This window comes from Pagrus major, chromosome 2, assembly GCF_040436345.1.
Source record: "Pagrus major chromosome 2, Pma_NU_1.0".
NCBI classification, from domain to species: Eukaryota; Metazoa; Chordata; class Actinopteri; order Spariformes; family Sparidae; genus Pagrus; species Pagrus major.
In genome coordinates this window covers 33,706,245-33,721,506 of record NC_133216.1, presented here as the reverse complement: position 1 = coordinate 33,721,506, position 15,262 = coordinate 33,706,245, and positions in this window count along the sequence as shown.

The following is a 15,262-nucleotide window of genomic DNA, read 5'->3' as shown; positions in this document are numbered from 1 at the left end:
ACATACAGGATTGATAATGCTTTGAAATGAAATGCTTTGAGAAGCTGGTCCTGCATCACATCAAAGCAAGCCTGCCTCCGTTACATGATCCACACCAGTTTGCTTACAGGGCAAACAGGTCCACGGAGGATGCAATTGCCATCGCAACTCACACAGCACTGACCCACCTGGAACACCCAGACAGCTACGTGAGGATGCTCTTCATAGACTTCAGCTCAGCATTTAACACGATCATTCCGGACGTCTTAATCCATAAACTTCTGGACTTGGGCCTCTCCTCCTCCATCTGTGCCTGGGTCAAGGACTTTCTCACTTATCGACCTCAGTGTGTCAGACTTGGCCCCTACATCTCCTCCTCTATCACCCTAAGCACCGGCGTGCCTCAAGGCTGCGTGCTGAGCCCAATGCTCTACTCCCTGTACACCCACGACTGCACACCAGCCTATCCGTCAAACATCTTCATCAAATTCGCTGATGACACAACAGTCGTGGGGCTCATCTCAGGAGGAGACGAAACAGCATACAGGGATGAGAAAAAGTGCCTGGCAGCGTGGTGTTCAGTGAACAACCTCTCACTGAACACCACAAAAACCAAAGAGATCATCACGGACTTCAGGAGGAAATGCGACGTCGTCTCGGCCCCGCTCCGCATAAATGGAGTTAGTGTGGAGAGGGTAGTCCTTCAAATTCCTGGGAGTCCTCATCTCCGAGGACCTCTCCTGGTCTGCCAACACCTCTGCCACCATCAAGAGAGCACAACAGAGACTCTACTTCCTCAGAGTGCTCAGGAGGAATGACACAGAGAGAAAGCTGATGTTGTCTTTCTACTGGGTGACCATCGAGAGTCTGCTGACGTACTGCATCTCAGTGTGGTACGAAGGCTGCTCTGCTGCAGATAAAAAAGCTCTGCAGAGGGTCGTCAAAACAGCAGAACGAATCACTGGCTACCCTCTGCCCTCTCTGAAGGACATTGCCATGTCCCGCTACCTCAGCAAAACCAAAACAATCATCAGCGACTCCACACACCCCGGTCACCACCTTTTTGAACTTTTGCCCTCTGGCAGACGTTTAAGATCCATCAAAACACGCACCAACAGATACAGAGACAGTTTTTTTCCAACGGCCATCCGCACACTTAACACCAAAAAGCACTAAAAATACATTCAACACCACTACATATTTTGCACACTATCAGTACAATACATATTGTTATTGTTTATTTAGATATATATTTATTTTTAATAGAACTCCAGACTCTCGCTAAAGCTCAGATCTACATACATATACACATATACACACACACACATATATATATATATGTATATATATATATATATCTATATATATATATATATATATATATCTATATATATATATATATATATATATATATATATATATATATATATATATATATATATACATATACACACACACACATATATATATATACATATACACACATATATATATATACATATATATATATACACACATATATATGTATATATATATAATTTATTTTATTATTGTGACATTCATTTTATGTTATGTCTATTGTATTGCACCGACTGAGATGCATCTGTGATTTCATTATAAGCTGAGCTTACAATGACAATAAAATAATTCTATTCTATTTCTATTCTAACTTTAGGAACATGATGAATTTACTTAGCTTGACAATTATCATTTCCTTTGCTCTGGTTTGCTCACCACTGTCTCATGTGCTTCTTCCAGCATGAATTGAGTAATGTGAAGTATACTTCCTTAATTTGTGGTTACATGAATACTTTTGTTCATGGTTACCTAGATACAGGGGGTCGCTCATTTTACCCACTGGCTTGACTTACCCCTTTCGCCCCTACTTAATAAATGTAAACATAGCACAAAAAGTAAGGAAATTTGTGTTTGGTATTGGTAGATTATTTCTTTGTTGTAACAATGCTTCTTGGCAATAAATCTTATACCGTTGAAAAGCCTGTTTATTCCCCTTAAATGGTGCCACATTTGTAAGGAACATGCATTTGTGGTATGAGCAGCAGAGCTGAGTATGTGGGTTGCGCCCATGACAAAATGTCCCAAATCTTCTCTATCAAACAGCTTATTCTGCTATTGACTCTTGTTTGGAGTTGTTTGGTGGATTGGATGATTGAAGTCTGAAGAAACAAGACATATTGGCAATTAACAATTTATTAATTTAACAAACTGGAGCCTCAGTAACGTGTGGAAGAACCATACACAGCCACAACAGCCTGGCACCTCCTCCTTATGCTGGTCACCAGCCTGGTCACACAGAGTGGGGTTTCTCAGGGCTTACCTCCAGAATTTGGGAGTGGAGAGGATGGAATGGACTGCCAGCAGTCCTGACCTCAACCCCATTGAATGCTTGTGGGATCAGCTTGGGCGTGCTGTTCGTGCCAGAATGACCAACATAACCATGTTGGCTGACTTGCGACAAATGCTGGTTGAAGAATGGGATGCCATCCCACAGCAGTGTGGGACCAGGCTGGTGTATGGTTCTTCCACACACGTTCTCTGTAGGCTCGGTCGTCCCCGTCCCTGATGAGGCCGACGATAGCAGAGTCGTCAGAGAACTTTTGTAGATGGCTGTGGGGTGATTGGTGGGAGAAGTCTGCAGTGTACAGGGTGAACAGGAAAGGGGCCAGGACTGTTCCCTGTGGGGCCCCCGTACTGCAGACGACCGTGTCCGACACACAGTCCTGAGTCCTCATATACTGTGGCCGGTTGGTGAGGTAGTCGGGGATCCAGGACGTGAGGTGTTGGTCCACCCCCGTGAGCTCCAGCTTGTCCCCCAAAAGTGCAGGCTGTATGGTGTTGAAAGCACTGGAGCAATCAAAGAACATGATCCTCACAGTGCTTCCAGGCTTTTCCAGGTGAGACAGTGATCTGTCCAGGAGGATGATGGCATCGTCCACTCCGATGCCAGGCTGGTAGGCAAACTGGAGTGGGTCCATAAAAGGACCCACCAGAGTGCGAAGATGGACAAGGACCAGCCGCTCCAGGGTCTTCATCAGGTGTGAAGTGAGAGCAACTGGTTTGTAGCTGTTGAAGTCCTTTGGGTGAGGGGTCTTTGGTACTGGTACCACGCAGGAGGTTTTCCACAGCAGTGGCACTTTTCCCAGCTTCAGGCTCATGTTGAAGAGGTACTCCACAATCCTGCACAGCTGGTCTGCACAGGACTTGAGGAGCCTGGAGCTGATCCCATCTGGACCCGTAGCCTTCTTTGCCTTCATCTTCCTCAGTTCGTTTCTCACCTGGATAGTGGAGAGGGACAGATTGGAGCAGGGTGGCTGAGTGTTGGTGGTACAGTGTTATCCACACAGAAGTTTATGTAGTCCGTTATGCAGCCTGTTAAACTGTCAATGTCCTCCCCATGAGAAACGCACAGTTCCTCCCACACAGTTGAGTCAAAGCAGTCACTAAGAGCCTCTTCAGACTCCTCAGTCCATGTCTTAACTGTGTGGGTTTCTGCTGGTTGCCTGTTAACCAGGGGCTTGTACACAGGCAGGAGATGCACCAGGTTGTGGTCAGACCTTCCCAGGGGAGAGAGGGGGGATGAGTTGTATGCCTCCTTGCTGTTGGCATAAAATAAGTCCAGTGTTTTATTGTCTCTGGTGTGGCATGGTGACATACTGCGTAAATGTAGGCTGTGGATGATAAAAACAGACCACTTCCATTACCATGATCTGACTATCTCTGAACAGAACATAGAATAGAATCAGAACATAGAATTAAAATGTAGAGATCCAAGATCACTTTGAAGATGATTTCATTTTCATCACAGGATCACTCCCTGGTGTACTAAAATCACTTCTTAACATCAGTATGTTATGGCCGTGGACAGTTTCCCATAGATATCCTATGGCGTTTCTCCATTACATCTGCCGGCATGGCACTAATTTGTTTGACTTGTCATGTCAGCCCAGCCCGGCTGGGATTTGCATTTTCCATTACAACAGGGCTACCTGCTTGAAGGGGTGTCTTTAACTAACTCGATTTTCCCCTCCCATCCGACTGCCAGCCGGTTCCCAGTCGATTCCCAGCCTCTGGGAGTCACCCTTCCTCCTGGGGGTTTGCCTAGATTCCACTATAAACATGCCCATTCATTCAATTGCAGGGTGCCAGCGCTTGCCTCACAAAAAACATATAGCACATACAGCATAGATACCCTTTAAACCTAAACCATATTCTTCTACCCCATTATATCTCAGTGGCAAATATTACACTTCTATCCCACTATATTTATTTTAAAGCTTTAGTTTAGTTAGCGTTAGCCCTACTGGTTACTTACTTACTTACTTACTTTATTTATATTTTATATCAATAATCTAAAGTTGTAGCTAGGTTATATTATTATAGGTTAAGCCACCCAGCAGCATACACAGTTATTAAAATTGGTTCATCCTTGACCTGTCTCCTATCATCTCCCAAGCTGCTCCGCCAAGAGAAGTGAAACATTGCTCCCCCTGCCGACTTGTTTAACAGTTTCATCAGAGTTTTTTTAGCCTCCGTTTTCATAGTACATAAACTAAATGCCGGGGACTTCCGGTTCACAAACTCTCTATTTTAGCTAAGTACTACATGAAAAATGTTCCTCATAGCATGTTAGGGGATGAAAAGGCATTGTAGTAACAGATTCTTGCTTCATGTGTTATCACAGCCAGGTTTAGACAGTTTGAGCGGAGTTTAGAGAGCGCGCGTGGCGGCTCTCGCTCTCCAGATCTGTCTGTGCTCTTTGTGTCTGTGGACGCACGCTGACAAAATGTGGGACAAAATCCTCTAGTTGATTTAACAGCCCTGCAGTGCCAGATGAGCGTGGGGACCTGTTGGGATGTCCAATGAATAAGAACAGAGAGATGCACTGTAATGCTGATGATGTGTTTGGCCTCTGAAACCTCCCAACATACGCAGAGGATGTTTGAGAACACACTTTTATAAACTGATTGCAACTCTTTTATCATCTGCCACTGGGTGAGATATTTCTGATAAAAATATTTTAAAAATTATACAGTGCAATGGCAATCATTTCTGCTGAAAATGTGTCACATGAGCATACCCAATTAAATATTCAAACCAAATACTTCAAATACAGATATCATCACGGATTGAGCATATTTAAAGATTATCTACCATATCATGAGGTCATCAATATTATGCTGCATCTTTTTGTTTTTCAACAGTACTGCATGGAAGTGAAAGTAATATGGCTGGGGAATTAATGATTTAACAACAACGGGACAAACAATTATAGTATAATTTTCTTGTTTGTTATTGAGAGCAAACTTTGTTTCGCCACAGTGAAACTGTTGTTTTTGTGATTAAACATATTGAAGGAGAACATTTTGTTTGGTAAAAACATGTTGTGGATTTTGTAAATGATTACATCGATATGTTTTCCATACATTTCAGCTAATGGAATTTTTAACACTATGAAGTTACTTCACATGAAGTTGCAGAAATGTAGTGGCCTAACTAAAACTGTCCGTGGAAAATATTATTCTTCAGCAGGTATTTTAGTTATAACAACCTCGAGCTAGCTAAGCATTTATAAGTGTTTATATGTGCAATATTTATTCAGTTTGGGAAATCCACATGCTTTTCACATTTGCAGAAATACAAAAAAAAAAAGTGCAAATGTTTTTGTCTTTATTTTGTTTTGCATAGGATTGCTTCTGACTCATGTAATCCAAACATTTCTAATAATTTCAGAGCACTTGAAAAGTCCAAATATATTGAAAAAAGATCGATGTAATAATTTTACAAAATCCACGTTTTTACTTAATGAAATATTTTGTACATCTATATTTGTTGGCATTTAGCCTTTCAAAAATAACATTTTCACTGTGGCAAAAAATAAGTTTGCTCTCGGATTTCTGCATGGGTGGTATTGTAGTAATCTAACAACATGAGAAATTACATTTATATAATGACAATAACAAACAAGGAAATGGCTCTTATACTAAAATAGTTTGTCCCGGTACCACTGCAGATAAAGTCAGCTGCTAAGACAAGTGCCACTCATGCAGATTTTTCCTTCCTGTTAAATAATTAATTCACCAGCTATATTACTTTCACTTTCATGCAGTTCTGTTGAAAAACAAAAAGCTGATGCATAATATTGATGACCTCATGATATGGTAGCCCAAAAATGTGCTGGGTCCATTTTTGGTCAGTTTGTTCTGTTACAATTTCGTAAAAAGTGAGGACCCAAATGCAACACACCAAGGAGGCAGGCAGAATAAAGAACAAAGGGCGAGCTTTACTTTACAAAAGCTGAATATCCAAAAATCAGGAATCCAAAAACAACCAAGAAGCGAAGATCCCAAAAATACAAAGTAGAAACACAAAAGCTAAAACAAAGTAACCAAAAGGAGCAAAGTACAACTCAGGAAAAAACAAGAGGAACAAAAACCATAAACATACCACCGGGTAACACAGGAAGACACTGGAAGACATGGGAACGGGCTCAGGTGGAACACAAGTGGATAACACAGGTGGAACACAGGACAAACTGACAAAGACATGAGGGAGCACACACACTATATACACACAAGGGATATTGCTGCATTCCAGTTACATGGGAGACCACTCGCCCGAGTTGCGAAGTGGGAAATCTCGCAGCTGTCTCGCGACATTTCACGAGGCACGCCCCCTTTTGGTCTGAATATCCACTGTCCGACTCGGTGCTCCTGAGAGTACACCGAGTAGAGCGAGGATAGACAAACGACTCGTCAAACAAAGATGGCTGCACCCATAATTGATGTATTTTCTTTGTATTTGTACCAAGTTGGTCGTTTTAATGTCAATTTTAAATGCTCTTACACATTTGATTACATTGCTGCTTTAATCCGGTCACCAATTTATGCATTGCACGGTCTTGCTGTGCGTGCAATACAATGTAAAGTTTTGTTTTCGAGCTGGTTTGCTAAAGAGGCTAATGTAGCTAACAATAACAATAACAATGACTAGCCTGCTACTACCCTGATGGCGTCCATGTTCTTCCGACTCGTCGTGTAGTGAGACAAACGGGAACGCTATTTGTGCTACAAGCCAGGAAATGACGTCACGTTCTCGCGTAAGAGCAACTCGGGCGAGTGGTCTCCCATGTAACTGGAATGCAGCATAATTACAGACAAGACACAGGTGGACACAGAAAAAGGGCGGGAAATCAAACAATGGGAGGATGTGAAAAGCAACACACAACACATGAGGGTAAAACTTCAAAATAAAACAGGAAACCACAGAAGCACAACCAGAATCATGACAATAGTTCTCTGATTAAAAAAGCTGAGAGGCATAAATTATTGAAATTAGACATTAAAGAACTTGGAAAACAACATGTGTCACCCTGAGCAAGAGATATGGAATAAGTTAAATAAATTAAAATGTGAGATGAACAACATTTTACAAAAGAAAAGGTGAATATGCGTTATTCTGTACAAACCAAAAATACTATGAGCAGGGCGAAAGGGCAGGTAAAGTGTTAGCAAATATGGTGAAACAGATGCAAACTTGTAATATCATTCTGTCTATATTTGATAAAAATAACAAACCGGTTACAAATAAGAGATATTAATGAAGTATGTGACATTTTATCAAGAAATATACACATATCAAGGACATGTGGAGGAATCAAAATTGACTTCTATTAATATTCCTTCTCTAACTGAGGAACAAAGAAACTCATTAGAAGGAGAGATTACATTGGATTGGAAGATCTTGCTCCAAGATTACTAGCCGTTTACCAGGATGCCTTACAGAGAGGTAGATTGCCAGTTAATATGAGATCAGCTGTTGTTACCTTACTCCATAAAAAAGAAAAAGACTCACAATATTGTGGAAATTATTGGCCAATTTTATCAATGAATGTAGATGAAAAAAATCTTCTCTAAGGTACTCGCTGCTAGATTAGAGAGGGTGCTTCCTAGCCTTGTACACATAGACCAGGTTGGGTTTGTCAAGAACAGGTGTTCAGCTGACAATCTGTGCAGGTTATTACATATTATGTGGAAGAGTAGGAATAATATTGATTCTATAGTTGATAGAGTCGAGTTGACCTTCCTTTTTTAATAAAGTGAAAATAATTGGATTTGGCCCCTCTTTTAAGCAATGGATAGTTGAATGGCCTTTGTCCTTTGATGACATCAGGAGTGCATATAACCTTGGTATAGAGGATTTTTTGAATTTGTACAGGTCAAGCACTATATTCTGACCAATAGGAAGAATGATTCTGACTCTCCAATCAGCATTCAGGAGTTGTTCTACAAAACTTGGCAAAAAGGTATAACTTCCAAGCTCTATGGGCTTATTAGAGATATACAGCTACCCTGATTGGAAGGTTTAAGACTAAGTTGGGAGAAAGATGTACATGAAAAATTGTGGAAGACAAATTGAAAAAGTTGGTTGCCTCTGTCTGTTCATTAGAAGCTTGATCTCAGTTTATTCAGTATCAATGAATGAGAATATATTTTCGGACAAGTCTGGGGCTCAGTTTTGCCGTTAATAGGGGAAATGTCTGACTAATTTGGTACTGGCACCTGCTATGATTAAATGGTTAATACAGAGGTCTGATATAAATTGTGTACTCAAGGCACTTTTCTGTATTGCTTTTGTTTCAATCTTTTTTTTTGTTTGTTTTATTTAGCTTTTTATTTATTATTTTTTTCTCACATACATACATACTTACATATACACACACACGCTATGTTTGTTTTTTTAGGTAGGCTGGTTTGCAGCAACGATTCAGAGAAGCCATTTCAGTGACTCTAAGGCTCCACAGAGAGATAAAAAGAGACATCAGTGTGCTGTTTATGATCTGGGAGTCTTACTGGGACACTGAAATAACCATCTGCCAGTAGTGAAAGTTTATTCCCTCCATGCACATGGTGCAGGCTTGCTGCTGAGGCCCCAGCAGTCCACGTCCCTCAGTTGTGTGTTTATATGATGAACGGTTTGCCTCCTTGCTTTTCTAAAAAAAACAAAAAACTCTGCAGCTGGGGAGAAAATGCAGCGTCAGAGCATTTCCACTAAGCATTGCCACTGTCCCTGACATCAGGGATCCTTGAAGCAGTCTGAAAAAAAATGATGATTCTCCTCCAGAAAATGCCCTCATCACCTCATGTAAGATTAACTTCAATGATTTATAAAACAAGGACACATTTTCAAAGGTTTTTGATTTAGGCTGATCATTGTGTAAACAGCAAGATTTCTTTATGGTTTATTGGAATATTAAATGAGAGATTGTTGCATTATTACAATAATGTTAATAAAATCATTATTAAAAGGTATATATATTTTTTGAAGTGTGTTTTAATGCAATACTTACATGGCCAAATGTACATTAAAAGTGTTATTTGTCACCGGCCATGAAAAGATCCTGTCCTAATGCTATTCCAATAAAAATGTTAGGGGGAACATTCCCAGTTTTGTGCAAAAGTACATTCTAATGTGCAAAATTCTGTCTTTGTGTTACTGTGCCTCCACCACAGCTCAGCATGGAAACACTGTATGGGGCACTACTGTAACGTGGGCTGGTGATGGGGAAGGTTATGGTCGGCTTTAGTGTGGGTAACTCCAGTTAGCTCAAAGACACGACAGGCAACATGTGGGGTTTTCCGCACGGCACATTTTATAATAATACTACCATACCATGCCAGGTCTCTACGGCACTATAATTCTTATGCATACATGCACGGACGAACACAGGCCGAGGATCCTACACCAAACACATTACAAAATAAAATTAAATAATATAAAGGGCAATCTTCACTCCGCTGGCGGTATCTTTACTCAGGGTGGAGCAGAAGTACACCTGCTCTTCTTCTTGGTACAAACAAAAGGAGGTGCCACCTAGTGGCGCTACATTCAATAACTCTGACTGTTACACTACAAAAGGGAATATTTGCACTATAACTATAACAAAGTAACTTTGGAAAATATCCACTTGAATTGTGTTAACTCAGACTGCTGAGGGCTTATTGTCCTCAGACAAGTGGAAAAAGGAGAGCGACTGCAGCAAAAACACAAGAAAGAACCGGTTGTGGTTATTTACTAATATTTTGCTTTGCCAAATATGTTTTGTAGGTGATATAACTGCTGCCTAAAAAAATATTTTTTCCTGTCAGGGAAGTGTTCTTGGATCACACAAAAGTAATAGGGAGGAGAACTGCTCTTATCTTAATCCAAACCTTGTGCTTTGGGTTGTTAAAACATAACCTTACCATACATTAAACATATACAAATAAAATGGTTATTTTGTTGTCATGAGTGGATATTGTAGGAAAACATCTGACATTTGCTGCCATGATTATTCTGGACCTACGTAAATCCCTGTTGAGCTGGCATTGACACTGAGATGGCCGATAACATTGGTTGGATTTCAAACAACAATGATACTTAACATCATGAGTATTAACAATATTGCAGTGTGGCGCAAAAAGAATAACCCTCTGCTCAACGTCAACATAATCAAAGAGCTGATGGTGTTACGGTGGAGTTTTGTCTAGACCCAAAATGCAGAGACCAGCGGCTGGAAATCAGGTTAAAGGTATTTATTTTAGGACTGAGTTATTGTGGGAGTAGTGGACAAGGAGGGCAGGCAGACAGGCTGGGTTGTCTGGTGGCAGCATGGAGGGATCTCAGGTGAGTCAGTGGAGCAGGAAGCAGAACAGAGAGGTGCTGGGGGTTCTGCACAGGAGGTTCTGGGCTACGAGCATGACACGAAGCCCAGTTAGGAAAAAACACTGGAGCATAAGCACAAGAAAAATCTCAACACTAGAAAACACTTAGAAGTAGAAGATAAGCTAATACAATAAGCGGCACTGATATAATCACCATATGGGACGGAACAATCTTGCATCGGAGTGGATGAGAAGATGATCTGCAGATGCACCTCTCCGCTGCTGCAGACACTGCTGCCATGCCCACATACACACACACACACACGCACACACACACACACACACACACACACACACACACACACACACACACACACACACACACACACACACACACACACACACACACACACAGGGAAAGGAGCAGGTGAGGGAGAAGGGAGGGAGGAAGAACAGATAGGGGAAAACAAAAAACAACAAAAACACCGACTGCCACAGTAGAACCGTGACAGATGGTTGATTTTAGCAAACATCAGTCCACTAGTGGACCTGATTTGGAGAAGGTGAGCATTTTTGGTTTCTATGAAAAAAAACCCAACCCTTTTTCAAAAAAGAAAACCAGGAAGGCCAAATTCCCCTGCCAAGTTCTTGTTAACTTTACCAGAGGAGCAAACGAAAACTGTTGCATTTTGTTTAATCATTTAAGTGATAGCAGCAAAACTACTTAGTGATATAGTCATTTCTTGGATTATTACTTAAATTATAGCAAAGATTTAGAGTTTTGAGGTGTTTGACATATGTTAATGTCACCATCACCGTCACTGACTGCCAGCTTTCTCTGCCATTAAGCTGCATGAATAGAATTTGGCAGTAAACACAACCCAGTGACATAAGTGTTATTTGAGAGAAGGTCATGCAGAAAAGAAAGCACTCCAAACAAGGAGAAGCTAATCTGAGCTATATTGCATCCATTTGGGTCGGTTAATCTTCGCATAACAAAAAATTATATATTTTTTTCATGATCATGATTTATACAAAATTAATATGTCACAAATAACAAGTAAGTAGTGATCAACTAAATGTAGTAGTGTACAATATTACCTATTGAAATGTGGAATATAAGTATAAAGTAGCATCAATTGGAAATACTCAAGTAAAGTCCGTAAATGTAGTTACATTTCGAGTTACATTACGACCAGAAGGTCGCTGGTTCGAACCCCGGCTCCCCTGGGCGGAACTGAGCCACATGCCGAAGTATCCTTGAGCAAGATACTGAACCCCGAAATTGCTCCTCATGCGCAGTTGGCACCTTGTGTGGCAGCCTCTGCTGTCAGAAAGGGCCCTGCGATGAGCTGGCGACTCGTCCAGGGATATACCCTGGCCTCCGCCCATATGAACACTGGGATTGGCTCCAGTAACCCCCGCAACCTCCTGAAAGGGGGGGATAAAGCGGTAACATCCCCGCGACCCTCATGGATAAAGCGGTTAAGAAAATGAGATGAGATGAGATAAAAGTTAACACCTGACACCAGGTGTTTGGAACAAAAAGCACATGCTTCATGAATTTCTATAGGTTGGATTATTACCATTTTTTTTAATCATTAAAGTGATAGCAGCAAAAATACTTTTACTAATATGGAAATGTACTGAATACTTGCAAGGATTTAGAGTTTTGAGATGTCTGATATATGTTAATGTCACAGTCACTGACTGCCAGCTTTCTCTGCCATTAGGCTGCCTGACTAGATTATTTGGCAGTAAATACAACCCAGTGACATAGGCATCATTTTAGAAAAGGTCATGCAAAAAAGAGAGCACTCCCTGAGACTTGAGTACTACTCCACTGCTATTTACCTGGCATTTACTTCTGGCAATGTATTCTGAGTCATATTTAAATATCAAGCACCTTTTGTAAATATTCATGACGATTGCCCATACCAACAGGACAAGAGTATGCTCAGGAACATCTAATGAATAACTGAAGGCTCATGAATAATGAACACCTTTTCCCCCACTGCTTCAGTTTCAGGTAGACTGTGCAGGCAGCAGGCGGTGTCGTCCTTTTTGTTGCCGTGATAATGCATAGTTCCAGTGGCGACGGCAGAGAGAAGCCTCTGACCTGAAGAATAGTCTCTCCACTTTGCCTCTGCTGTGTTAATGACTCTGTTTGACCGCTCTCTCCTGTACATGAATTGCTGGAGGATTAGCTGCTTCATTCTCCCTCTGTGGCCCCTATTGCTGCCAATTTTAACGGTCGCTCTTTGCTCGTCAGATAGATGTGGGCTCACTGAGGGGGAACAGGATTACCTTTGCTTCAGGAGAATGTTTATGGATAAAAGCTCAGACTGCTCACTTCACTCCCTTTATCCATGTGTACAGTCAATGCTGGAATAAAGACAAATTTCTCTGGCTTCAATCCCCTTCTTAAAAACTACCTGGTCATCCTTTAATCTGTTGGTTCACATTACATCACATCTGGACTTGTTGTTGAATACTATTTATGTTTTTCTTATTTTTTTATTTGAATACCAAACATTTAAAACCATTTTACTTGCTTTTCTGTAAAAAAAATCTTTCTCAGTCTTGGTTACTGTAGCATACCTTACACAAAAGTGTCTGTTGGGGGATGGTGAGACAGCTGTCGATATCCCTCCCTCTGGAGCTGGCAGACAGGCAAAGTCTCTTTAATGAAAAAGACATGGCCGCTATTCCATCAGCTTGCAAATTGCTGTTAGAACCCAGACAATCATATGAACAGCATCTCTCCACAGTTTGCAGAATCAGAACCACACTCATAACTTATTCATTACTTACTCAATTTATGTACTTGTACATAATTAATTATGTACTTGTACTTAACTAATTTAAATACATTTTCATATTTATAAATGACACAACAATTGATCTTAATTGATTAATTCATCAACAGTTTCAGCACGATGCTGATTTTTTTATTTTCATTTTTTTTTGTGAATTCCTACTTTTTCCTCAAGGAAACCCCCCCAACAAAAAACAGCATGGCTCAAGGGATGGCAATTGCTGCTCTGTCTGTCATTAGCAACATTAGCTTTTAGCTCTAAGCACTACTGCTATGTGAGCGACCGAGCGACACACAAACACAAGAGGGATCTGCCTGCACTAGTGATTTGAAACTTTGAGTTCTTGTTGTCTTGTCTGGCGCGGCTTCCATAGTGCTAGCGGCTGTGAGGGAGACTCGTGTGCACACAGGAGCGTGCCTCCAGGCAAATATAGCATAGTGACTGTTTAGGCTAGAAAAATGTACTAAATGACGTCGTTTCGAGTAAACTCTGGATGTCGCCACTTCAGGACACTTGGATTGCAGCGGACGAGCAGTATTAATGTTAGGATCTGCTGTGCCTTGTCATTTCCCCTGGTTTCTCCTGTGTTTTCCCCTCCCTTCTTGTTGCATGTTTGTCTCCCTCTGTCTGTCAGTATTGTCTCAGGCTGGCCAGGGCTGACCTACATTCTGATCATCAGCCAGACTCCTCTCACCTGCTGCTCCACTCACCTGTGGTCCATCTACACTAATCACCAGATACCTGTCTTAAGCCGGTCCTTCCCCTCCAGCCTCTGCCAGTTCGTTGTGATACCAACCGTGGTAACACACAGGCCTAGTTGTGAAGAATTTGTGTAACTCTGCTTTGTATTTTTTCACCTGTCTGAAGCCTGCTTTTTTCCCCCCTCTGTGCTGCAGACCCGCCACACACACCAGCCCGTCCAGTCCTGCCCAGCCTTACCTGTTGTCGCTTCAGTAACCCAGCTCTGGACTATCCACTGAGGACCGTCTGGGAGCTGCTGCCTTTTTGAACTCTTTGGTTTATTATTATTAAAGACTGCCTTTGCTTTGAACTCCTGTCTCAGCGTCTGCATTGTGGGTCCAGTTTTGAATACTACGCAGTATAACAATGGAGGAATATTACAAAGTTTTTGTGTAGTTTTATGGACCTTTTCGTCTCAGGCACCATTGACGCCCGTTATATGGATTTTGGGGGCGGTACCCCCGCGGGTCTCCAGCTGCACTTTGAGGAATAAAAAACTACACCGGACTTCTTATCAGCATGTGGGTGAGTCGATAATGACTGAATTTCGTTCTAGAGTGAACTATTTCTTTGAGTAGCAAAACTAAAAGCTGTAGTTGTAATCTCAACTTTTAGCTTCTGAAATAGATATTTTTAGACAGAATCTCAGAAACTCTCAGGTCGCAGTTTGAGACTGTGTTTCAACATTTGTAAAAAATGAAACCACAGGATATTCTCAGGACAATTTCCAGCTGAAAAAGTGATGTTTTTGACAGGAAGTCAGAGAGCTATTCCAGAAAGGAGGCTCAACAAACTCTGAGCCTAACCCTGAACTCCGAGTTGACTTACCCTGTGAAGTGAAACTCTGAGTTTTCCGTTCCGGAACAGCTGATCTGAGTTAGGTAAGTCGACTCTGAGTATATTAACTCTGAGTTGAGCTCGTGCCTGACGACTAGTAAAAAGCCATCATCAATGGAGCTCCGATGCTGTGATTCACCATGGCAACAGGGCAGAAAACAGGAAGCAGACATTTTCTGGGAAAAAAAAAAAGTAACAGCTGCGGCCGTAATAAAAATCACTGAC